Raw genomic sequence first — 25,863 nt, 5'->3', positions numbered from 1 at the left:
TTATACCACTGACAACACAGTTGGCTTGAGAAAATGTCTGAAACCATTTAACATAAATACAAAAAGTCCAGATCTATAACTTACTTTTTTTCAAGTTAGCACCCTGTATCTCTCTTCCCTTTCACAGTCAAATTCCAACCATTTTGGGGAACAATTTGGAAATATGGCCAAAAGACAACCAAACTGTACATACCCTTTGACCCAGCAATACTGCTACTAGGTCTGTATCCTAAAGTAATCATAGAAATGGAGAAAGGACCTACTTGTGTAAAAATATTTATAGCATCCCTTTTCATGATAGCAAAATATTGGAAGCTGAGGAGATGCCTATCAATTGGGAAACAGCTGAACATATAAATTAATGGAATACTATTGTACAATAAGAAATGATGGGCAGAAAGATTTCAGAAAATACTTGCATAAATTGATATAAAGTGAAATGAACAGAACTAGGAAAACATTATATACAGTAACAACAACATTGTGTGTTGATCAGCTATGAATGATTTAGCTCTTCTTGGCAACACAATGATCCAAGACAATTACAAAAGATTTGTGATGGAAAATGCTATTTACATCCAGATAAAGAATTGATAAGACACCTAGAGAAAAAATAACAACAAAATTCATCTGGAAGAACAAAAGGTCAAGAATTTCAAGGGAACTAATAAAAAAAAAATCAAATGAAGGCGGCCTAGCTATACCTAATGTAAAACTATATTATAAAGCAGCAGTCATCAAAACCATTTGGTATTGGCTAAGAAATAGACTAGTTGATCAGTGGAATAGGTTAGGTTCACAGGCAAAATAGTCAATTACTGTTAGGTTCTTACTAAGTGCTAGTGAGATAATGAGATATTAGGTTTTTACTAAGTGCTAAGTCGGTACTTAACAATTTTCTAGTTCTGGCCTTTACTGGGAATTTGACTTGTGAATTCCTGGGGAAGAGCTTGCATGCTTAGGAGGGGCAAGTTCATTGGTTGAAGTAATTTTTCCCAGAAGCCCTTGCATTATCCCACGCCCATTCTCTGGGGGGATAAAAGAGGGAAGTCACTACTCTGGACCAGAGTTAATGGCAACTGTCTGGAGACAACGGTTCTCTACAGGAAGAAGAATCTGTCCTAGAGATTTGAGTTGACATGGCAGATCTCTTCCCAGAGAGCTATCGGCAGCTTCTGGAGACAACAGCAAGTTACAAATTATTATAGCAATCTAGTGTTTGAAAAACCCAAAAATCCCAGCTTTTGGGATAAGAATTCACTATTTGACAAAAACTACTGGGAAAATTGGAAATTAGTATGGCAGAAACTAGGCACTGACCCACACTTAACACCATACGCCAAGATAAGATCAAAAAGGGGGATCATGATTTAGGCATAAAGAATGAGATTATAAATAAATTAGAAGAACATAGGATAGTTTATCTTTCAGACCTATGGAAAAGGAAGGCATTTGTGACAAAAAAGAACTAGAGATCATTATTGATCACAAAATAGAAAATTTTTATTTTATCAAGTTAAAAAGCTTTTGTACAAACAAAACTAATGCAGACAAGATTAGAAGGGAAGCAATAAACTAGGAAAACATTTTTTCAGTTAAAGGTTCTGATAAAGGCCCCATTTCCAAAATATATAGAGTACTGACTCTAATTTATAAGAAATCAAGCCATTCTCCAAATGGTCAAAGGATATGAACAGACAATTTTCAGAGGATGAAATTGAAATTATTTCTACTCATATGAAAAGGTGTTCCAAATCATTACTGATCAGAGAAATGCAAATTAAGACAACCCTGAGATACTACTACACACACCTCTCAGATTGGCTAATATGACAGGAAAAGATAATGATGAATGTTGGAGGGGATGTGGGAAAACTGGGACACTGATGCATTGCTGGTGGAGTTGTGAATGGATCCAATCACTCTGAAGAGCAATTTGGAACTATATTCAAAAAGTTCTCTGTGATGACTGCGTTATCACTCTGGATACCTTAGAATCAGGTGGAGTCAGGATAAGCAAAAGTCTTTATTCTTGGTCTTTAGCTGTAGAAGTCAAGGGGATGGACGGGTGGGATCTCCACCACCTCATCTCTTCATCTCCAGCCCAGAGTGTATATGTATAATATTTACCTTCCTTCTAAATCCTATTTTTCTTGGGCAACAAAATAACCGTACAAATACATATACATTATATTGTATTTAACATATACTTTAACATGTTTAACATGTATAGGACTACCTGCCATTTAGGGGAGAGGGTGGAGGAAAGGAAGGGAAAAATAGGAACAGAAGTTTTTGCAAGGGTCAATGTTGAAAAATTACCCATGCATATGTTTTGTCAATAAAAAGCTATAATAACAAAGAATTGATAGGCACTGAATGCAGATCAAAACATACTTTTTTTTCATTTTGTTTTATTTTTTTGACTTCATGTGTATGTATGTGTGTGGGGTTCTTTTGGTTTGTTTGTTCACAATTGTGACTAAGAAAAAATGTTTTACATGATTGTGCTTATATAACCTATATCAAATTACTTACCACTTTAGAAAGAAGGATGGTGATAGAGGAAGAAAAATTTGAAACTCAAAATGTTGTAAAATTGAATAGTAACAATTGTCTTTATACATAATTGAGAAAAAAATAAAATACCATTACAATGAAAGTATACCCATAGGTATGTTGAAGCCAACTCATTTTGTCTTTAAGAATCAATTATTAAATTTTTAGTATGGTCATTTACATTTTGGAAATTAATAAATTTTATAAATCAGGGCTTAATTTAATGGTTTGTTAATTGTCCATATTTTAAAAAGTGATGGAGAAACAAATAATGCAGATTAAATTTAAAACCTTGTTGTAGTGGGGGCAGGAGGAAAGCCAGTTTTTAACATTTACTAATAGACAGGGAGTACTCTATCCTGAAGGAGAAGAATGTGAAAACCTACTTGAAACTATAAAAGCAAAACATCAGGCTATAGTTCTTTGCTTTGTAGCCTTAGAACCTATCATGACTTCTTGTACAGAATGAATGAATTGAATGGATTAATGTATGAATGAAAATATACCTACTAAACTCTTAATATATGCCAGCCCCAGCATCCTGACTATGCTTCATCTTGTCTGTCTTGCCTTAGTATGTATCAATCTCTATTTTCCAACTCTTGCTCTGGGAATAGTAGTCAAGTCAATATTATAGTTATTTTCTGAAAGTGTGTATCATTGGACTATCCTATGACTTCATGCACACACAGGGGATATTAAAAAAAAAAATACCTCTTCTCCATCATTCCCTTATAGTCATCTCCCTATTATATCCCTATTATAATGTAAGCTTATTGAGACCAGAGATTGTGCTTCTTTTGGTATTTTAATCTTCATTATTTACCATTTTTGCCTGTCACATAGTAAGAGTTCAATTTTTTATTCATGCATTTATCCATTCAATCATATGCCTAGAATCTTGCTAGATTCTAGAGATACAAAGACAAAAATCATTGTCTTTTTTTTTTTTTTTCTTCAAGGAACTTACTTTCTTTTTTCCCCATTTTTTTTATTAAAGTTTTTTATTTGCATAGGTAATTTTCAGCATTCACCCTTACAAAACTTTGTGTTTCACATTTTTCCCCTCCCTCCCCCCTTCCCTCTCCCCTAAATAGCAAGTAATCCAATAGATGTTAAACATGTGCAATTCATTCATACCTATTTCCACAATTATCATGCTGTATAAGAAAAATCAGATCAAAAAGGAAAAAAATAAGAAAAAAAATGCAAACAACAAAAAAAGGTGAAAATACTATATTGTGGTCCATACTCAGTCTGCACAGTCCTCTCTCTGGGTACAGATGACTCTCCCTCACAAGACTTTTGGAACTGGCCTGAATCACCTCACTCTTGAAAAGATCTACCTCTATCAGAATTGATCATTGTATTATCTTTTTGTTGCTCTGTATAGATACATAATTAAACCTGAACAGGGTACTGGGCTGAATCAACCTTCTTTTTAATATTTCTTACCTCTTGAGGTTAGAAAAGTAAAGAATTATCTACAGAACCCCTATTTCTCAGTACTCTGGCTCTGTTTCTAAGAAAGCAATATTAGAAAGAACAAGAGGCTAATACTGAAAAACCTTCTTTTTGCTCTTGATTTTCCTCTCTTCCCTCTTTTTTTACTGTCCTATTTTTGCTTTTTTTTCACTTAGCACTTTTTTCAGGAGTAGTTGAACAGAATATCCAGATAGTGAATGTCCTGATAATACTAATTGTTTCTGGGGGGCCAGATAGGATCTGGAATGAAGACCTTAGACCTTATTTATATACTAAAAAAGGTCCAGTGGCCATTAGTGCTTTTTCCATTTCATACTCTCGGACCCAAGTCCCTTTCAAATTTCTGTCCAGTACTGCAGGCCCATGGGGACTTTCTGAGTGCTAGTCTAGGAGTCCCTATTGCTCCATTAAAGAAATGTTGATACTAAAAGCCATTTGATTGTACCTTGTAGATGTAGGTCTTAATGATATCCAGGACACCTTTTTTTTTTTTCATCCTCCTGCCCACAGGTCTCATCTTCAGAATCCTAGAATAAAACCTGTACTTGGAGTGGGTCCTTTTCCAGGGTATGGGTGAGGGTGAAAAACAGGTTATCACACAGTCCTTCAATCGACTACCAGAGGTTTAAGAGAACTCATGTGGTAGGATCCATGAAGAGCAATGAATTTTGTTTCTTCAATTCAAATCCAAGGATTTAACCAAAATGAAAATTCTTGACAAGAAGAGGGTTTAGAATTTCTAGCTTACAGTTGTTTGAGAGCAGGTGTCTAATAAGGAGAAAAATAAATCCAATAAGATGTTGCCAGCAGGCAGTTGTTGTACAAGTGCTTCCCAGTCCAAGTTTTCTTTTCTCTAAACAGTGGTATAATTTGCAGTGGGGTGTGTGTCCAATGCTACCTCTCCCTTCCCAAGGAGGGACAAGAATGATGAACCAGCACAGGGAAGCTAGTTGGCAAAAAGAAAAAAGCAAGACAATCTAAAAAGGTTTGCTATCTAGTTGGTTCTAATCACGTCCCTTTGAAAGTCATTTCCTCTTTAGATATACCTCTATTGAATGTGTAGCTTAAATTGTTCAAAAACAATTTTTTTTTTTTTTTAGTGTGTGTGTGTGTGTGTGTGTGTGTGTGTGTGTGTGTGTGTGTGTGTGTGTGTAATGAAAGGGAAGTGAAAGAATAAAATATCATGAGGGGAAATAGGGAGAGGGCCAAGGTTTTTTGTTAGATTTTTTTTCCCCTTTCCCCTCTGCATGATCTGGCTCCAGGTATAACTACATAATCCCTCTTCCCTTCATATACCTTTATATGTGTTTCTCAAATTTGAATTCTACCATATTTTTGGTAGAAATTTGATAGAAATAGTTTTATTGAACTTCCTATTTGTTTTTTTCAAAAACCTTCCTTACAAATTTCTATCTCTTACTCATGCCTTTCAAACCTTGACAATATTTGAGGGCTTAACCCCCCCCAAAAAAAACTATTAAAACTATCATTTATTATAGATGGGTAGATTATCTCCATTATCTTGAGTAGCGATGAAGCTATGGTCCTCATGTTTTTGTTTTTAATTTTCAATAGTATTTTATATTCCAAATATATTCAAGATAGTTTTCAACATTCATTTTTTTACCCTGAGGTAATTGGGGTTAAGTGACTTGCCCAGAGTCACACAGCTAGGTGGTGTTAAGTGTCTGAAGTCAAATTTGAACTCAGCTCCTCCTGACTTCAGGGCTGGTGCTCTATAGTACCACCTACCTGCCCCATGAACATTTTTTTTTTTTTTTTTTTTTTTTTGCTGAGGCAATTGGGGTTAAATGACTTGCTCAGGGTCACACAGCCAGGAAGCGTTGTGTCTGAGATCATATTTGAACTCAGGTCCTCCTGACTTCAGGGCTGGTGCTCTGTCCACTGCGCCACCTAGCTGCCCCTGAACTCCGCATCTTTTAAGAGCAGAGGTTCTTAACAGGGATCCACAGATTTACATGTTTAGGTTTCAGAGGGTTTCTGTAAACTGGGATAGGAAAAAAAATTATTTTCATTAACCCCAGACTGAAATTTAACATTTCTTTCCATTTTTAATTTTTAAAAATTAAGCTAAGGAAGTTCATAGGTTTCACTAGACTACAAAAAAGTTAAGAAACCTTATTTTACATTATTGTTCTCTAAGAAACGATTAGCAGGATGATTTCAGAAAAGCCTGGAGAGGCTTACATGAACTGATGCTAAGTGAAGTGAGTAGAACTAAGACAACATTGTACACAGTAATAACAAGATTCTACAATGATCGATTCTGATTGATGGATGTGTGGGATTTTCAATAATGAGTTGATTCAGACCACTTCCAAAAGACTTGACAGAGAGAACCATATGCATCCAGAAAAAGCATTGTTGGGATTGAATGTGAATCACAACATAGTATTTTCACCTTTCATGGTTGTTTTCTTTTCTTTTTTTTTTTAATTAAGCATTTTTTTATTAATTTTTATAATTATAACATTCTCTTTGGTAGTACATATGCATAGGTAATTTTTTTTTTTTTTTACAACATTATCCCTTGTACTCCCTTCTGTTCTGAGTTTTTCCCCTCCTTCCTTCCACCCCCTTCCCTGGATGGCGGGCATTCCCATACATATTAAATATCTTATAGTATATCTTAAGTGCAATATATATGTGCAGAACCGAATTTTGTTGTTGTTGTTGTTGTTGCAAAGGAAGGATTGTATTCACAAGGTAAAAATAATCTGGGAAGAGAAACAAAACAAAAACAAAAACAAAAACAAACAAACAAAAAAAACAATGCTCACAGTTTACACTCATTTCCCAGTGTTCCTTTTCTGGATGTAGCTGATTCTGTCTATCATTGATCAATTGGAATTGGATTAGCTCTTCTCTATGTTGAAGATATCTTGTGGTTGTTTTCTTGCTTTTTGTTTTCTTTCTCATTTTTTCCCTTTTTGATCTGATTTTTCTTATACAGCATAATAAACGCTCTATCCACTGCACCATCTAGCTGCCCCAACATTCATTTTTATAAGACTTTTTGTTCTAACTTTTTCTCCCTCCTTTCCTTATCTCTCCCCTCCCCAAGACAGCAAGTAATCTGATATAAATATATATAATTATTTTAAACATATTTTCAAATTTGTCATATTGTGCAAGAAAAATCATATGAAAAAAGAAAAAAAACACAAGGAAGAAACAAACAACAAAAAGTAAAAATGTTATGCTCTGATCCATATTCAGTCTCTAGTTCTGGATGTGGATGGCATTTTTCATCCCAAGTTTGTAAGAAAGATCTTAGGAACAATGAGGTACAAAGATAGAGGAAAATTGAACATATACTTACTACATTCTGTTACTCCCCCTCCCCCTTCTATTCCCTTTCCTGGATGATCTTCTTTTAACACCTGAAGTGAATTAGAGGAAACAAGGTCTTGTTTTCCTTATCTGTCTCCCTTAAAACTATGTCTATCAGCATCCCAAGGTGGAATATGTGGGTGGGTGTTCATATTATAGCTATTATTTTCTTCTTCCAAGGAACCTAATCTAGAAAACTGTTCTCCATTTTTTATCTTATAGGATTGTACTGCAAACCATTAAAAACAAAAAACAAAAACTGAGAGCTCAAAGGCAAAACCAAAACTAACTACATAGGCTCAGATATATTCCTCTTTTCTCTAGTCTATATTGTTATTATCCTGCAACAAAGTTGACATTGTAGAAATCTGTTATTTTCTATTCTATCTGAATGCCTTTTTGATTATGTAATGAAGATTGAAGATATAGATAATGTAATGCTAACAGTGAGCTAAACTTAGAAGAGTCTATACTGGGAAATGTCCAGATCATTGGTCTGGAGTAAATTAAGAGAATTGGGTTTCCTTTTCTTTGATTAACTCTCCAGATTAAAACTATCAAATGGTAGACTCTTTTTGTCTTGTCTTTAAGATCCCTTTCCCCCCCAGACAGTGAGGATCTTATAGAAATGAGATTGCTAGTGCAATAGCCCCAGAATGCTTTGGGAGTACAATCCACAGAATGACATATTTTGGGGACCTGGGAGAAACTGTGTAGGGCCAAGGGAAAGTAGATAAGGATTTCAATGGAAATCCACTGACTTGGCAAGCCCAAATTCAATTCCTTTCCAGTGGGAATTCAAAAGTTGTATTTATTAAGAATAGGAAAACTGAGTTAATTGTTTATGGGCTACTGGGAGTGCTTTATGCTTTTTATATCTGTATGTAATAATAGCTAGCATTTATATGACACTTTAAGGTTTGCAAATTACAAAATATCTTTATGTAAAATATAAAACAAGATAACATGGTTCCTGTGAATCTTTTACATCTTCCGTGGAGTGGACTTCCACATCCCAAAGCTTTGGAATGACTGGATTGGGAGTGCCATAATTTCATGTTGTTAGTATTTCAGTTAATTATCTAGAATTCTCATTTGATTTATAGGTCAATTAAATGTTAAGTATTTAAAGAGTATGAAGTATGAGTCTCCCAATTTTTATCATATTAATATGATACACAAATGTATGTATGTATATATTGAGAACCTGACATTTTATTCAAGTGAATTCTCCATTTTTCTCTGCATCTGGATGGTACTGGGCTGTCCTCTACTGCTTCATGAACACGCTAAGTTGTGGAATCTGAATCAGCCTGTCCTGATTCTCATTGCCCAACAATTTTCCCTTTCAGTCTTTATTGTGTTATTGACTTTGTAGAGTTGGGAAGATAGAATCCTGCCGGAACACAGAAATGGGACAGAAGAATTCTTAACCAGGTCCTGCCAGTGCCCTCATCTCATTACATCACATGCTGAGGCTGTCTGGTGGGGATTATGATTAGCAGTGCAAACAAAAGCCTTTAAAATGTACATGAATTGAGTGAGACAGAATTCTCCTTCTTCCAATATAAGTATATACTCTGGAAGAAAGCCAATTTTCTGTACTCCTAAATAAAATTATTGTTCTTGGAATCATATTCCTATAGATGCCAAGATATACATTATATTTATCTCTAGAATATCTATTCCACAAAAATACTTGGCTCATTGCCTTGGTAGTTAAAAAAAACTACAATAAAACCCTTAGTTTTACAACTATTGAGATTTTAAAATGAAACATAAAATTTAAAATATGGAGACTAATTTCTCAATAGCCTATTACAGTTTTCAAGAAGAAGCACACTAACAATTGGTACCTCTCTTATTTTGACAAACTGTGCAAATAAACTTAAATAGAACACTCGGATTTCTATATTCTGTTGTACAGTTTGTAGGCATATTACTTGGTGTATTATGAAGTCAATTATTTTTATATCTGCTTTAGGCTCTAGCCTTAAGAGCTGTGAAGGTATAATTTTAAAGCCTACATGACAGCTAAGTTAGCTGATTCTGTTAGCATTATATACAATAGTGTTTTTCTGTCAGGTTGGTATAATGTTTTTGAATAAGCTTCCTAGTATTTTAGAGAATTTATCTTTTTATATTATTTCATTTGGATAACTTTTATTTGCATATCTTCATTAATAATGCACCATGCTATAGTGGGTAGATTTTTAAATTTTAGCCTAAACATTTTCAAATATGTAGCATTTATGATTTTTCCATTTCCCCTTAGCACTTCCCTGTCAATTCTAGTTATTAACCCTATTTTTGTTTACTCAGAGTGAATATCAGAAACATAATTAATGCATTTTGCTTTTCTCAGAGTAACTAACAGAAACAACATGATAATTAATACATTTTGCTTTTTTCTCAACTCTGAAAATTTTTGTCATTTCCTTCATTAGGGTAAATTTCTTTATCACATGGCAACCAGCAAATACATTTTTTTTTTTTTAAAGAAAGAGATTCCTATGAAGTAAAGGCCTTTTATCACAGTTTTATACCTCCTCAGGCAAAAATCCATGGAAGATTCAGAGGTAAGAGGCAGAAGTATGCAGGTAAATGCTTAATAACTGGTTCTCTGGGGGTGAGGAGGATGAGGAGTAAGCAGAACACATTTTTGAAGTTTAAGCTGCAATAAGTACAGATATTAAATATTAAACACTAATAACAACATGAATAATCTGTATTTTCTTATATCTAGAAAATCAACAAAAAACACTCAAATTCTGATGTACAGTGGGTTTTTGGTTTCCTAGGCTCACAATAAAAAATAATTTGTCAGCTCTATAGAGCTCAGCACATACCTGAAAGAATGTTCTTTAGTGCAGTGCTAATCAAGAAGGCAAAGAAGTTAGATAGTATTTTTTTAATCCTATCAGAAGAATTCAACAAAAATTTAAGAAAAAACTATTGACACTGTGCCAAAGTGCTGGAAATATGAATACCAAAAAAGTTTTTGTTCACAAAGTGCTTACATTCTATTATGTTCATAATGACTATGTTCTGATACGGGAAAGGAGTTTAGGAAGGATTAGAGCCTCTGGTATGAGGGCTTCTGGACCCTTTTCAGAGCTTGTCATCCACCTTTGGTGTCTCACCTCCAAGAAACTGTAGCATTTGCACCAGCCACACCCCAGTAAAACCTCCTCACAGCATAACTGACTGCATCATCCCCACCGTTGTGTTAGCAGGGCTATCGATCCCAACCAAGCATGTGAAGATTTCTCTCGGTAGAATAGGCAGATGAGAACAATTTGTTCCAAAATCCATGAAAGTGGCTGAAGCAGCTGCTGTGAGATGCCGAAGTTACCATCTCCAGTCGTCCTTATTTATTTTGCAACTGGATTTCAATGACTCTGGAAGAGAGAATAAGGCTGGGAAATTCATGTAACTCTGCCTCATTTAAATCCAGTTTTAACAAGGCGTCCAGCCATCACTCCATGATGTCATTGGTCCTCTTACAAAGGACAACAACATTCTGATAAAATGTGGAGAAACAGAGAAGGAAAAAATTATTCTTGGTGTCATTCTTAATTATAGAGATAATTACAATACTTCCTTTTCTGTCTCCTCCATGTTATTTTCCACTAACCAAGGGGCCCCAAAAGCCTCAGGGCCCCAGGATTTTTTGTCGTTTTGAGGGGAAGACGTGTGTAGTTGGTTTCTTGTCAGAGGATGGATCAGATCCTCAGATCATACTAATTCATCTCTGTTTCTACAAGATTGTTTCTATTCTGAAGGAAAAACAAACACAAAATCCCTGCCTGACATCACACAAACTGTAGTTTGGAATCCAGGGCTGTCATTTTTAAACCTACAATGACACAATTGCCTACTATCAATTTTCCAAATTGGCTAATAAGCAATAGTCAGACTCATCAATATTTGATGGAAAAATGACACTTCTAATTAATGGGATCCCATATGAAGTAAGATTTGTGTTTGTTTTTTTTAAAGATTAATAAATGCATTTTCTAAGATACTAGTGCCACTTGAGAGAAAACAAGATTTCTGCTCGAATTTCTAACATCCTTAGATTTCCCAACCGACCGGGTTTTCTTTAGGAAGAGGCCCTCTGAGGAAGCTTCCCACCTGTTCTGTTCCTATCCCTCCTGATTCTTCTCTCCCTAGATCACACTAGATTTAGAGCTGAAAGGGAGCCTCATCTATCCTTTTCAGTCCAACCCTTTCATTTTACCCAGGAGGTTACAGAGACCCAAGATGTTTGAGGGACTTGAACCAAGCCCTAGAGCCTGAGCTATAACCACAGTCGGACAATGATATGGGGGAGGGGGACCACCAAAATATTCGCTATGAGGCTGAAGGTGGGAGGGGGCGTGGTTGAGAGAGGCTGAAGGTGGGAGGGGTGTTGTTGCGAGAAGAGGGGGCTGTTGGGTGAAAGGCTAAAGGTGGAAGGGTGTTGTTGGAAGAGAGGCGGAGGGGGGGGTCTTTGTTGGGAGAGAGTTTTGAAGGTGGGAGGGGTATTGTTGAGAGAGACTGAAGGGAGGGCACGTTGTTGGGAGAGAGACTGAAGTGGGAGGGGTGTTGTTCGGAGAGACTGAAGGGGGCTTGTTGCGTGAGAGGTCAGAGGTGGGAGGGGGCGTTGTTGAGAGAGGGATTGAAGGGGGCTTGTTGCGTGAGAGGCCAGAGGTGGGAGGGGGCGTTGTTGAGAGAGGGATTGAAGGGGGCTTGTTGCGTGAGAGGCCAGAGGTGGGAGGGGGCGTTGTTGGGAGAGACTGAAGGGGGGGAGTGCTCGTGTGTGCCAGAGACGCTGAAGGTGGGAGGGGGCGGTATTGGGAGAGAGGCTGAAGGGGGGCGGGGGTGGAAGAGAAACTGAAGGAGGATTGTTGCGTGGGAGGCTGGAGATGGGGGGGCGTAGTTGGGAGAGAGGCTGAAGGTGGGAGGGGGCGTTGTTAGGAGAGAGGCTGAAGGTGGGGAGATGTTGTTGGGAGACTGAAGGGGGGGTTGTTGCGTGGGATACTGAAGGGGGGGGTTGCGTGGGAGGCTGAAGGTGGGGACGGACGTTGGGAGAGAGACTGAAGGTGGGGGGGGCCGTGGCGTTCAGAGGGAGGCGGGGGGGGGGGGGGGACGGAGACCGAGACTGACGTGGGAGTGCGCTCAGAGAGAGGCGGGGGGGGGGGGTGTTCAGAGCGCTGGCTCGCTGCATCACGCAGTTCTGCTCCTTTGTCAGTGTCTAGTCGGTGTGGGGTGGCGGGCTCATTTGGGCCAGGCCTGGCTGGCTGGGTCTGGGTGAGGGGGACAGCCGTGTAATGCTAATAGCTTTTCTTCCTATCAGCGTCGCCGTGGTTGCTTCCCACCCGCGCGGGGGCGCGAGCACGAGGCGCCCGCAGTGATCCTCCCACCCCGGGCTGGACCCAGCCACTCAGGACCCGCCAGCCAGTCTTCCGGGCGCGCGCCGCGGCCCAGCCCGGTGCGCGTGGGCGGCGCCCCTCTGCCCGCCCGCCGCGGGCTCTGCTGGTAGTCTCCGCAGTGTGGCGGGCGGGGAGAAGGAGGGCGGGCTGAGGAAAGCCCGCCCTAGAAGGAGGGGCAGGAAAGGCCCAGTCCTGGGCCTCGGTTGCTCTCCTCCCGGAAGTGGTAGGGGAGAATGCAGGCTGTGGAATGGGAAGGCAGACGCCAGGCTGACAGCCAACACTGGAAGACACGCAGACCGCGGGCAGATGGCCTGCGGGGAGAAATGGTGTCAAGTCGGCTGTCACTTTCCTCTCCCTTAAGTTAGTCCCTTGGAGTCCATTGTTCAACTGGAAGCTGTAGATATACTGGAGGGTTGAGCCTAGGCCTAGGAATGTATTCAACAGGCTAACAGAAATTAATTTAAAAAATAAATATTTGTTGAATTGATGCAAATCCATGATTATATTCAAGTTTTGGAATATTGCAGGGTTTATAATTTTAAGGATTCATAAGATAATAGGGGAAATGGATGAAAAATTAATGTGGTTGGAGTGCCAATCCATTGAGTTAGTACATCAGTCTATGGATATGGAATAGGATCAGAAGGTGGATTTAAGCTGTAAAATACTTTCAAACCAATGAAAGTTACTGGGAGGGTCATAGGTCAAGGTGCGATGAGTTCAAGTTCACTGCGGTAACTTTTTCACGAGGTGCTGGAGTCCCTGAGTCCAAGTCCTTGTTACCACAAATCTCCCAGGATTGTTGTGAGGATCAAGTTAGATATTTGTAAATATCTTGTACTTAGCACACTATCTGACCCTAAGTGCTATGTAAAATGTTAACTATTACTATTATACCCCCACCCCTCAATGAGTAACATAAGGAATGTCAGTGAAGAAATTGTAATCAGGAAAGGTGGCAGGCCAATTTTGTGCTACAAAGGAAGGGTGAAAAGACTAATGGAAGGCCCAAGTTCTCCAGGAGAAGAATGTTTACAATATGTTGTGTGCAGTCTAAAGAATATAAACAATAATTGCATAGGAGGAAGACATGAATGACTAACAGTCTGCTCCACTGGGTGTATGAGAACACAATTCCACTGAAATATTTTTGAGTCATTAGAGTACTTTGACCCTGCCTCCTGGGATAGAGCCCACCCAGGAAAAGGTAGCTGTGATTTTGAGGGAAATAAAATGGTCTGGCAAATCAAAAACATTCCCATGATTGCCTTTCCCAATCCCCAAATATCCAAAATTAAAGTTTGCTCTAGATTGTCCTTAAAATGTAATTTTTACTTGTAAAGAAGGGATATGCTAACTTGTTAACCACTACTAATAAAAACATTATAGATAAACTAATAGAATTAGTTTATAGGATTAACAAAAATGTCACCGAGCAGAGGTTGATGAAGCCACAGTGAGAAATTCTACCTAACACAATTTTGTTGTTCCCTATATTTGACTCTTTATGACTAATTGGGGATTTTGTGACAGATGTTGAAGTGGTTTGCCATTTCCTTTCTAGCTCATTTGACAGATGAGGAAACTGAGGCAAACAGGATTAAGTTATTTGCCCACAAAGCTAGTAAGCATTTTAAGTCAAATCTGATGAGTCTTCCTGACTCGGGGCTTGGCCACAAAGCTACCATCACTTTTCCAGCCTCACAGACTTGTAACCTTGGCATTTGTAACAAACTTTAAGGGCACACAAATGTGTGAAGGGGAGAGAAGGGAGAGGAATAGTCAAAGGGCACACAATTAAAGTAGAAATAAAAAGACAAACCTGTCTTATTGTACAGTTATATAAAGGTCATATGATTTTAGAGATCATCTAATCCACTCTTTTTAATTTACAGAATTTTACCTTCTCAGCAAAAGCTAAAAGAGCAGAAGTTCATAACTTTTTAAGAAGTAGCATCTTCTTAAAAACTTCACTTTCAAGCTGTCATCTTGTTTACTTGCTCTTTGTCCTCCATTTGCTAGACAGATAAATTCTAGCTATCAAAGGATTTTTAAAAACATAATCAAATTGTCTAAAAATTTAGAAAAAAAATGGGACAGGAGCTTTTTAACGTATAAGGAACATTTTTAAAGTAAAAGTTTCACAGACCATATTTTAGTAGTTGCAAGTTAGCATCAATTAAGAATGCCAATTATCTACATTAGGTGACTTTACTTCCTCTTCTCACACTTCTAAATACTCTGTAATATGGCTTCTCATCTTTCAAAGTTACCCTTTCCAAAGTCATCAATGATCTTTTAATTGCCAAATTTATTGGTCTTTTCCCAAATTTCAGCTTGATCTCTTAGCCTCTTGACTTCTCTGTAATGCTTCTGATCATCTCCTCCCAGATACTTTATCTTTGCTGGTTTTTCTGATATTGTTCTCTCAGGTCTCCTAACTAACTTCTCAATCTCCTTTGTTGGTTCTTCCAAGCCATATCAATAGACTATGGATGTCTCCCAAGGGTTTGTCAGGGCTCTCTTTTTTTGTTCTGTGCTATCTCACGTGGTCTTATAAACCTCTAGGTTCAATTTTTATCTCTGTGAAGCTGATTTCCATTTCTATATATCCAGCCCAAGTGAAAACAAAATGCAAACAAACTACAAAAAGAACGAAAATACTATGTTGTGATCCACATTCAATCCCCACAGTCCTCTCTCTCTGGATGCAGATAGCTTTCTTCATCACAAGACCACTGGAACTGGCCTGAATCATCTCCTTGTTGAAAAGAGCCATGTCCATCAGAATTTTTCATTGTATTATGCTGTTGTTAATGTGTACAGTGATCTCTTGGTTCTACTCACTTCACTTAGTATCAGTTCAGTCTTTCCAAGTCTCTCTGAAATCATCCTGCCGATCATTTCTTATAGAACAATAATATTCTCTTAACATTCATATACTGTCATTTATTCAGCCATTCTCCAACTGATGGGCATCCACTCAGTTTCCAGTTTCTTGCTACTACAAAAAAGGGCTGCCACAAACATTTTGCAATAATCTTTTAACAAGTCTTCCTACCTCATGGCTTTTCCCTCTCCAAAGCATTCTCCATTCAGCTGCCAAAGTGATTTTTTTCTAAAGCCAATCACTGTTTTCTAAAACGCTTTGTTCAGTGAGTTCCAGTTGCTTCCTAATATATCTAGGATCAAATATAAACTCTTCTTTTTGACATTTAAAGCACTTCATAATGTTACCCCTTTCTTACCTTTCCAATTTTATTAATACCTTATTCCCCTTCACATATTCCACAATTCAGTTATAGTGTCCCTTTATGTGCCATTTCACTGGCTATTCTTTATATCTACCCTCTTAAGACATATCAGATCCCACCTTCTACAGAAGGCTCCCTGGCTTCTAATTAGCTTACCTTTTAGATATGAGCTTCTAGCCACTCTACATATGGCATACACACAATACATATATACATATATACACACACATACATACAAACATGTTTGTCCTTTGTTCTCAAAGAGAACCATGACATCAGGGAAGTGGTATGTAAATGGTATGTAATCCATGGTATGTAAATGAGTTGGATTTAAGTGAGAAAGGGCTATGCAAGGTCACTTGCCTCACTTTCCCCTCCAAAGCCTACATTATTATCTCATATATAAGTATATAACATTACATATACATATATAACCTGTATGTTATATACTTACATATGAGATAATCATTGTAAACAATCTAGCATATATATAAATGCTAACAATTATTTGTTATTCTCATATTTTCTTTTGAACCAGATAATTTCAGTAGTATATGAAACTTCTAATGAAGAACTTTGAATGAATTCTGAATTTTATTGTCTTACAAATTGGAGACTCTGAGAGGCTAAGCGACTGGTTACATGATAATTCTGTGTCAGCAGTAGGACTCAAACAGGAGTATTTCTAACTCTCAGGTCAACTCATTCTCTAACAGTACACATGATTTATTCAGTTTGGAGGAATTTTACTTATTACATAATTATATATTACATTCTCAGCTAGGCTGACTGAAGGCATTTGACATGAACTCTCTCTTCTCTTCATCTCAAAATCTCCTTGATACACCTCCCCATCAACTGTATCCTTAGGAATAGTAGCTGGATGGCAAGAGTGTACCTCCTACCTGTGTGATCCTGGGCAAGTCATTTAATCTCTGCCTGCCTTAGTTTTCTAATCTGTAAATTGAAAGTAATATCTCCATCTCAGGGTAAAATGAGATTGTAATGAGCTTTGTAAACATAAAAGCACTGTATATAGATATTAGCCATTATTATTGTTTCAGCTTTTGACAATATGATGGCCCAGGTCTTTGACAAGACTAATTCGGCTACATATTCCCTTGATGCATTCTTTCCCATCTCCAGCAGATTGTAACCTTAATCTTCTCTGCCTATCAATCTGTCTCTGTGTCTGTCCATCTCAATCCTATTTTATGACCCCCACATTGGGATTTTCTTGACAAAGATATTGTAGTGGTTTGCCATTTCTGTCTCTATGTCTCCTTAAACTCTTTTTTCCACTTCCTTATAAAACCTCAACTCACTCCTACTAAACCTTAATTCTGTAGCCCACTGCCCTTTCTCAGTTAATTTGGATACCTCTACTTCCTCTTGTTTCTAATTTTGTCTACAATCCAATTCCTGATTTTATCATTCAATGAGACCTTTTTTTCTAAAGCCTCTTAATTGGGAAATCTGTTGTTCTTGTTCAGGCCTTCTTCTTGACCTTTCTGCTGCATTTAGCATCTTGTTTACGCTTTCCTCCTGGATATTCTCTCCTCCCTTTTGCTTTTATGATATTTTTTCCTAACTCTCCTTCGAACTGTCTAACCATTACTTATTAGTTTCTTTTGCTAATTCATCATCCAGATCATGCCCACTAACTGTGGATATTCCCCAAAGCTATATCCTAGGTTCTTTGTTCTTTTCCCTCTTCAATTTTTCTTTGTGGTCTCATAACATCTCATAGGTTTAATAGCTGTGCCAGTGACTCCTACATTTATATATTCAGGCCATCTCTTCTCCATGCTTCAATTCAAACTGAATGTTATAGAAACATCTCAAATGCATATCTAAAACAAAATATCATTTCCCTAAAAGCCTATCCCTATTTCCCTATTTCTGTTGAAAGTACTACCATTTTTCTAGCCTCAAAGATTTGTAACTTAGGAATTTTTCTTAATTTAGCTTTTTTTAAAAAATTATTTCCTTATTCTACATAACTATTAGTTGCCAAAGCTTGTGTGGTATCTAACTCTACAACATTTCCAATCTGACCTTTTCTCTTCACATAGCCTTAGGTTCTTTTCTCCTCACATAGTTCAGATTCTTCACTTCTTCCCTAGGTTATTGACGTAATCTTCTAATTGATTTCTCTCCTGCAATTCTTTTAATCATTCCAGTCTATCCTATATATACTATTGCCAAAGTTATTTTCCTTGAGTACAAATCTGATCATGTAACTCTAATCAACTCCAGTGATTTCCTATTGTTTTTAGGATAAACTATAAACTCTTCTGTTTGGCTTTTTAATTCCCTTACAATATGAACCCAAACTATCTTTCCAGCCTCATTGTGCATTATTCCTCATCATGCACTCTAAGATCAGGCTAAAGTATTCTTCTTTCTGTTTCTCACATTTCATCTCCATCTCCATATCTTTGCATTAGCACATTAGCTATTCCCTATTCCTGGAATATACTTTCCTCTCACTGCTGCCTCATGAAATCCTTCTCTTCCTTTAAGACACAGCTCAAACATCACCTTCTATATAATGTCTTTCCTGATTCCCTCATTTGTTAACTATTTTATTTTGTTTAACTATTTTTATATTTAACTGGATAAGGAAACAGCAAACCACTTCAGAATCTTTGCCAAAAAACTCTAAATGGGATCATGAAGAATGGAAAATGGACCAACTCAGCTGGATAACAGCAAAATTTCTTTGCATTTATTTGGTATTATTTACGTATTAGCTTCACTTCTTGAAATGTTAGCTCTTTTTGAGTAGAGATTTTTTTATTTATTGTATATGTAAAATGACAGCATAGTATCAGGCATATAGTAGGTGCTTAATAAATATTTAATGATTGATTGATTGGAAATAATGAGTTACTTTAAGTATGTGAAGGGATAACAAAAGGGTTTAAACTTGTTCTGTTTGACCTAAGAGGGCAAAACTAGAAGCAGTGGAACTTGCAAAAAGAAAAAATTAGGCTCACTGTAAGGAAAAATTTCCTAGCAATTATAGTTATCCAAAAGTGAAATGAGCCATTTTGGAGGTAGGAAGTATCTCTTCATTGGAGGTCTTTCTAGAAAGTATAGTATATGTTGGATATGTGGAAGAAGGGATATCTCTTCATATCCTAAATCTGGAGCTTGAAGGGATCTTGTATTTATTCTATTTCAATGACTTCATTTTACAGATAAGAAACTGAGACTCACAGAAGTTAAGGGATTTGTCCAAAGCCACATACAGTAAATTCCAGAGCCAAAGTTCAAACTCAGGTCTTCTAATTCCAAATCCAGGATTTCTTTTCAAATACATCAAGAAGTCTTTTGCTGAAGAGCTAAGTTCTTTGTATTAATAATTTATTTTCTAATTCTTAGATTTTGTTATCAATAGGGACTGAGGACATTGCTGCTCTAACTCATTAAGAAAAACTTATTCTGGTGGCATAGTTGGGGACCTGATTAGGATTTTCCTCACTCACCCTAATGAATAAAATCATAGAAGGGGTAAGGTAATAGACAATAAGATTTTGTTGTTCAGTTATTTTCAGTCCTGTTCTATTTTTTGTGATCCCATATGGGGTTTTCTTGGAAAAGATGCTAAGCTGGTTTGCCTTCTCTGGCTCACTTTATACAGATGAGGAAATAGAGGCAAAGAGGGTTAAGTGACTTGTCCACTTAACAATAACACAAGTAGTTATATATTTGAGATCACATTTGAATTCAGGAAGTTAAGTTTTCCTGACTCTAGGCCTAGCACTCTATCTGCTGTACCATGTGGCTTCCCCAACAGAAAACAAAATACCAATGTGTTAAAGTACAAAGATGTATTAGCATTTCTAATGGACTTGACCTGGTATATTGTAGGCACTTAATAAATGCTTGCTGAATTAAAATGAATAAAACAAACTTTCACTCCTCTAAAAAAAAAAAAAAAAAAAAAAAAAAGGATGTATTAGCATTTTATGAAGTTTAAAGAAGCTCTCTTTATTAGAATTAAAGAATGGCTTGCTATTCTCTTACCAATGATAGGCAAGCAGAATACACTCTCCAGACAGTCAAGGTACAGTAGGGGCAATGATTCTGTGAAATGTGTCACATTTTGATTATAAAGAAGAAAGCCAGATATGCATGAAGAACTCATCCCTAAGAAGGGATCCATTTTTGCCTTTTCCTTGTTCCACTTTCAAAAGAGCAAGAGAGGAGGAAATAATGCATTCTTTTCTCATTCCCCACTCTTCTAGTGTGAGACACTACATCCAATAGGGAACAAAAAAAAAAAAAAAAAAAAAAAAAAAAAAAAAAAAAGGAATTAAGCAGCTCTAAGAAGTATGAGGTTATCCAAAAAAGAGTTTTAAGGATTTTAAAAGCAAATTAACTCTGGCCATTAGGAATTGAGCTACAGAAAGCAACAGACCCAGAGAGCTCAATTGAATGACTTGCCTAGCAATGACCAGGTGCTCAAAGGATAATATGGAAATACCATGAAGGGAAAGGACATAAGATCTCATGAATGCTAAAGATGTGAGTTGTTTTGGTTGCATGTTCCCTACATGCACGGCTCATGTATAGTCAATGTGTTCTATGTGTGTGTCCACTCTTTTTACTGGTGCTTAGTGTAGTAGAAGGAATATATGCCTTTGGTTAGTAGAGGAGGTATTTTATTAATAATTGTTTTTAACCATCTTAGTAAATGCCTTTGCTATGAGTTGTATATTACGCTGATTGATTAAAGATAAATTATTAAAGGAGTTTGTGAATCATAATTTTAGAAGTGTAGGCCCACAGAATACCTTGAATTTGTGGTAGTCATTCCCTAGGAATTCAGCTTGCAATCTATAGGAATTGGAAGCAGAACAAGATATATTTTATTTTTTCTTTTAAATAGTATTTTATTTTTTCCAACTACATGTAAAGACAATTTTTAATATTCTTTTTTAAATAAAATTTTAAGTTCTAAGTTTTCTTCTTTCCTCCCCTCCTTTTTCCCTAAAATTGTGAGCAATTTGATATATGTGTAATCATATAAAACATATTTACATATTAGTCATGTTGTGAAAGAAAAAATAAAATGAAAGGAAAAAACTACCAAAAAATAAGGTGAAAATAGTATGCTTCAATCTGCATTCAGATTCTTTCTCTGAATATTGTTAGCATTTCCATCATGAGTCTTTTGGAAATTGTCTTGGATCATGATTTGGTGAGAAGAGCTAAGTCAATCATAGTTGATCATATAATATATTCTAGGGGGGAAAATGTATCCAAAGCGTACAGAATTCATTTTAAAAACTTTGGTGATTAAAAGAGTAAAGCTTTGTCAATCCAGACTTTTGTTCATACAGAATTACACATTCCCTGAGGTTACCAAATAACTAGGATCATCTTTCTAATTGGACACCAAGACTGGTGCTGGCTGACAAAATCGACACTCTACTCACAGAATAGTGGCTGAGTTTCAATGAAACTTTTACTGCCAGAAGCTGTTCTTCAAGAGAAGTGGATTCATGTCCTTTGATAGTAGTGTGTACATTTGTACCAGTTTGTTTACTGAGAGTCTGACAGAGGAAGTCATGTGGATCTGTCTGTTTACTTTTCCTTGGGACCTAGAAGGTCACTTCTAAAAATAATGTTGCTCAGTATCAGAGAATGTGAGGTATGACACTGAATTACACCTCATATTCTCTGTACAGCTAGGTAGCCCTAAGCCAGATATATCCAGTTTACCAAATGACTCACATAATTAACTTCAAGTAGAAAAAAGTTGCCAATCAAAATAACCGGATTCTTATTTTATTTAGGGTATCTCTCCATCTTAGGATATTTCTTAGTGTCTATCAGATAACATTTCATTAATAATTAATTTTTTAAAAGACATATATAGGTACATTTTGAACCAGTGTACTAGCTGAGGGTACTCACTTTGTAGTATGATATTAATGTGCTTTTGACATGCTGTTTTGCAAATGTTCTTTCCATCTTCTTTATGTTCTGCCTTTTCAAATATAGCTCATTACAAACACAGAGGCAAGAGACCATTAACTTCTATTTTATTTCTTCTACTCTACAACATCCTTTTTCCTAGTATCTAGTACAATGTTCTGCACACAGTAGGCATTCTATAACATTCTTGACCAATCATATTATTAAAAGTGACAATCTTTTGATTTGTATGAAAAAAGAAATATTTGATATGACAGTGGTAAGTCTCAAATATTCAAAAATGTCCATGTCTCACCAGGAAAACAAAATGGTGGATACTTAATATGAGAGCAAGACAAGATATGCAAGACTGTAAAGTAGTCTTTGGCATACCCAGTTCCCTTTCCCCTTTTTGTAGAAGAGCTAGAATTGGATAGGATGCTGATGGTGTTTGCAGACGGCTTGATGGGTCCTATTGATGTTAATTATTTAGTTATAAAAGTCTTTTATTTGTTAATTAATAACAGCACTTATATAGTTCATAAATTACTTTACAAATACTTAATTTTATCTTTATAATAAGAGTTGGTGCTATAGCTATCACCATTTTATAGGTAAAGAAACTGAGGCAAATAGACATTAAGTAACTTGCCTAGGGTTACATAATTATTGAATATCAAAGAGTAGATTTGAAATTTGGTCTTTTTGATTCCAGGTCCAGTGCTCTAATTCACTATACCATCTAGTTATTTCCAAGAATAAATGAAGCAATCTGTGATATAATAGATCATTTAACCTAGAAGCAAAAGGATGGTTGTCCAAATCTTGGCTCTGACTGCTACTTACCTGAGACAAATCATTGTTATCTCTCTAAGCTGTAATGTCTCCATCTGTAAAATGAGGCTAGTAATAATTATAATTGTACAATCTTCCAGGACTATAAGAACATCTCATGAGATGGACTTTATAAGAGGTTAAATTGGAAAACCCTATAAAGAAGTAAATTATTAATGATCCTATTTTGAGGGAAACATGAGAAATTTTTGAAGTGCTGGCTACTGCTTAGACACTACTCCTTAAGTAAGCAGACTAGGCTTTTCAGCCACTTAATTAGACACATTTTAAAATTATCTACAGCGTGGATCTCTTCTAGCAGAAAACAACTCTCTCATACGTATACAGCTACATAGTAAGATTTATTTCATGTAACTGCCTTCACTTACAGACATTACCAAAGTAGCAATATCCCAATGTATACTATGTGCTAATTTTGGATAAGTATTTCCTAGATGCTGTAAACTCTGAAGTAAAGATCATGTTTTATTTTGTTTGTTTTAATTAAAATTCAATGGCTGTGGTGACAACCTGTATATACTTATATTCAGAATCTGAATCCAAATATTTTACAAGGTCTGGAGAACTTGCAAAGTGTCAGTATTATGAAAGGAGATACTGATGTAATATGATACCTCCCTTTGGAGAACTTCAAAAGTAAATTTAGTTAAAGCATCAGTCAGCATATGTCTAGCCCAAAGGATTCTTCAGTTACAGTTGCTCTTATCTGGTACTTCTGCCAGTGTCTAATTTGGAAAAACTCCATATTTCTTGAGGTTCATGACTGTGGCATCTTGCTTTTGGACCTTCCTTCCCCCAGCTCCCAGACTTTAAAGTTTGCAAAGAAACTGGGTAGTTCACAGTATATTGTCTGAGATCCAAATATCAAAGGAGAGCTGGTGAAAATCAATATGCCATGACTTTAGAAAGCATTTTGTTTTTGTTTTTTTTTTAGTGATGATGGAACTATTAATTTACTTTATTCATTAAACGAGAAGATGAGAAATTAATAATAACCTCTGCTGGTCTTATCCTTTTCTGAAAGGAAAGTAGCTAAATGCTTTCTATTAACATACCATTAACATTTAATGGCTTTTCCTCCTTTCTTTCAGCTTAATAAACTAGAACCTACCATGGAACAAAGCTTAAGTCCTGAAGACTATAAGGCTTCCATTTGACTCCCTGCGGAGGGAATGGAGAAACTTTTAGGAATAAAAGTCATATTCATCCCTGTTCCTGAGATGAATCCATAAGACTCTGAGGGAAAATTTCCTTAAGATGCCCATGATGTCTGCTATACTTTTGGACAACTATAAATAAAGTATTTTGATTTTTTAAAAATGCTTCTGCATCCCAAGATTTGTTCATATCCTGAGGCTTTCGAAAGTCATGGGCAATGTGCATAAATGAACCTTCATAAGGCCTCTCCTATCCAGAATGGCTACTCCCATCCTTCATTTATGATTCTGAAATATTTAGATACTGATTTATTTGGAAACTTACAGCTATAGTTGAGGACTATTCTGACTATGATTGATGACCATTTTTAAATAAAATTCTGATCTCTCTAAAACAAAGATATATCATCAGAATTCATAATTAAGTCATTATAATTATATAATTATAAATTGGTAGACTGGAGAAGGATCACAGAATCCTAGATTTAGACCTAGAAGGGACCTTAGAGATTATTTACTCCAATCCCCTCATTTTGACAGATTGACAGAAAATTAAATGACATACATTGTTAAGGTCTTATAGGCATTGAGTGACAGCTGGAATTCATGCCCAGGTTCTCTGATTCTAAATTCAGTATACTCTCCACTGTCCTATTATGAATTCATCAACAATGATAATTAGTTATTAGTCCAAGATAATATGGTCCTGGGGTTTGAAAAGTCAAATAATACTATAGGATAACATGATAACTTTCCAATGAATAGAGCAGATAAAATTGTACAAGAATTCCAAAGTAGGAATGATTACTGAGGTTTAGGATAGTCAGGGAAAGGGAAAGGAGGTGAGACTTGTCTTGAAAGATAAGCTAGGGGATTGGATTCAGACAAGCAAAAGCAAAAGTAAGGGAGGAGACATATTTGGGTGTGGGAAATTATATAAATGGAAATGAAAGCTTATCTGTTTTTTTTTGGTTTTGTTTTGTTTTGTTTTTACCTTGCCTCCAATTCCATCTTTTGTTCCTCATTGGCTGTTAACCTTGGGCAAGTAAGTTCACTTGGTTCTCTATCACCTCTAGGATCAAATATAAATTTTCTATTTGGCATTCAAAGCCCTACATAATTTGCTTTGCCCTTTCTAGTTTTTTTCATCCTCTATCCCTATGTCCTCTACAATCCAGTGACACTGGCCTCCTTTTTCCTAAAAGAGATATCTTCCAACTCTAAGCATTTTTCACTGGCTCTACAACCTCATTTCTATTTCCTGATTTCACTGACTTCCTTCTGATCCTAACTAAAATTCCATAGGATGCTTCACTCTTTTCCCAATTCTGGTTAATTATGGTGTCTTCTCTCTCTTGATTATTTCCAATTGATTCTGTCTCTATCTTGTTTGTCCAGATGTTTGCATGAAGTGTCCTTCATTAGACATTGAGCTCCTTGAGAGTAGGGACTATCCTTTTTTTTTTTTTTTAAATAGCTTTTTATTTACAAGATATATGCATGGGTAATTTTACAACACTGACAATTGCCAAGCCTTTTGTTCCAATTTTTCCCCTCCTTTCCCCCACTTTCCTCCCCCAGATGGCAGGTTGACCAATACATATTACATATGTTAAAGTATAAATTAAATACAATATATGTATACTTGTCCAAACAGTTATTTTGCTGCACAAAAAGAATCAGACTTTGAAATAGTGTACAATTATCCTGTGAAGGAAATAAAAAATGCGGGTGGACAAAATTAGAGGGATTGGGAATTCTATGTAGTGGTTCATAGTCATCTCCCAGAGTCCTTTCGCTGGGTGTAGCTGGTTCAGTTCATTACTGCTCTATTGGAACTGATTTGGTTCA

The sequence above is a fragment of the Sminthopsis crassicaudata genome, chromosome 2 (genome assembly GCF_048593235.1).
Source record: "Sminthopsis crassicaudata isolate SCR6 chromosome 2, ASM4859323v1, whole genome shotgun sequence".
Taxonomy (NCBI): domain Eukaryota; kingdom Metazoa; phylum Chordata; class Mammalia; order Dasyuromorphia; family Dasyuridae; genus Sminthopsis; species Sminthopsis crassicaudata.
The sequence above is the reverse complement of the archived record's forward strand: the minus strand, read 5'-3'. Positions refer to the sequence as shown.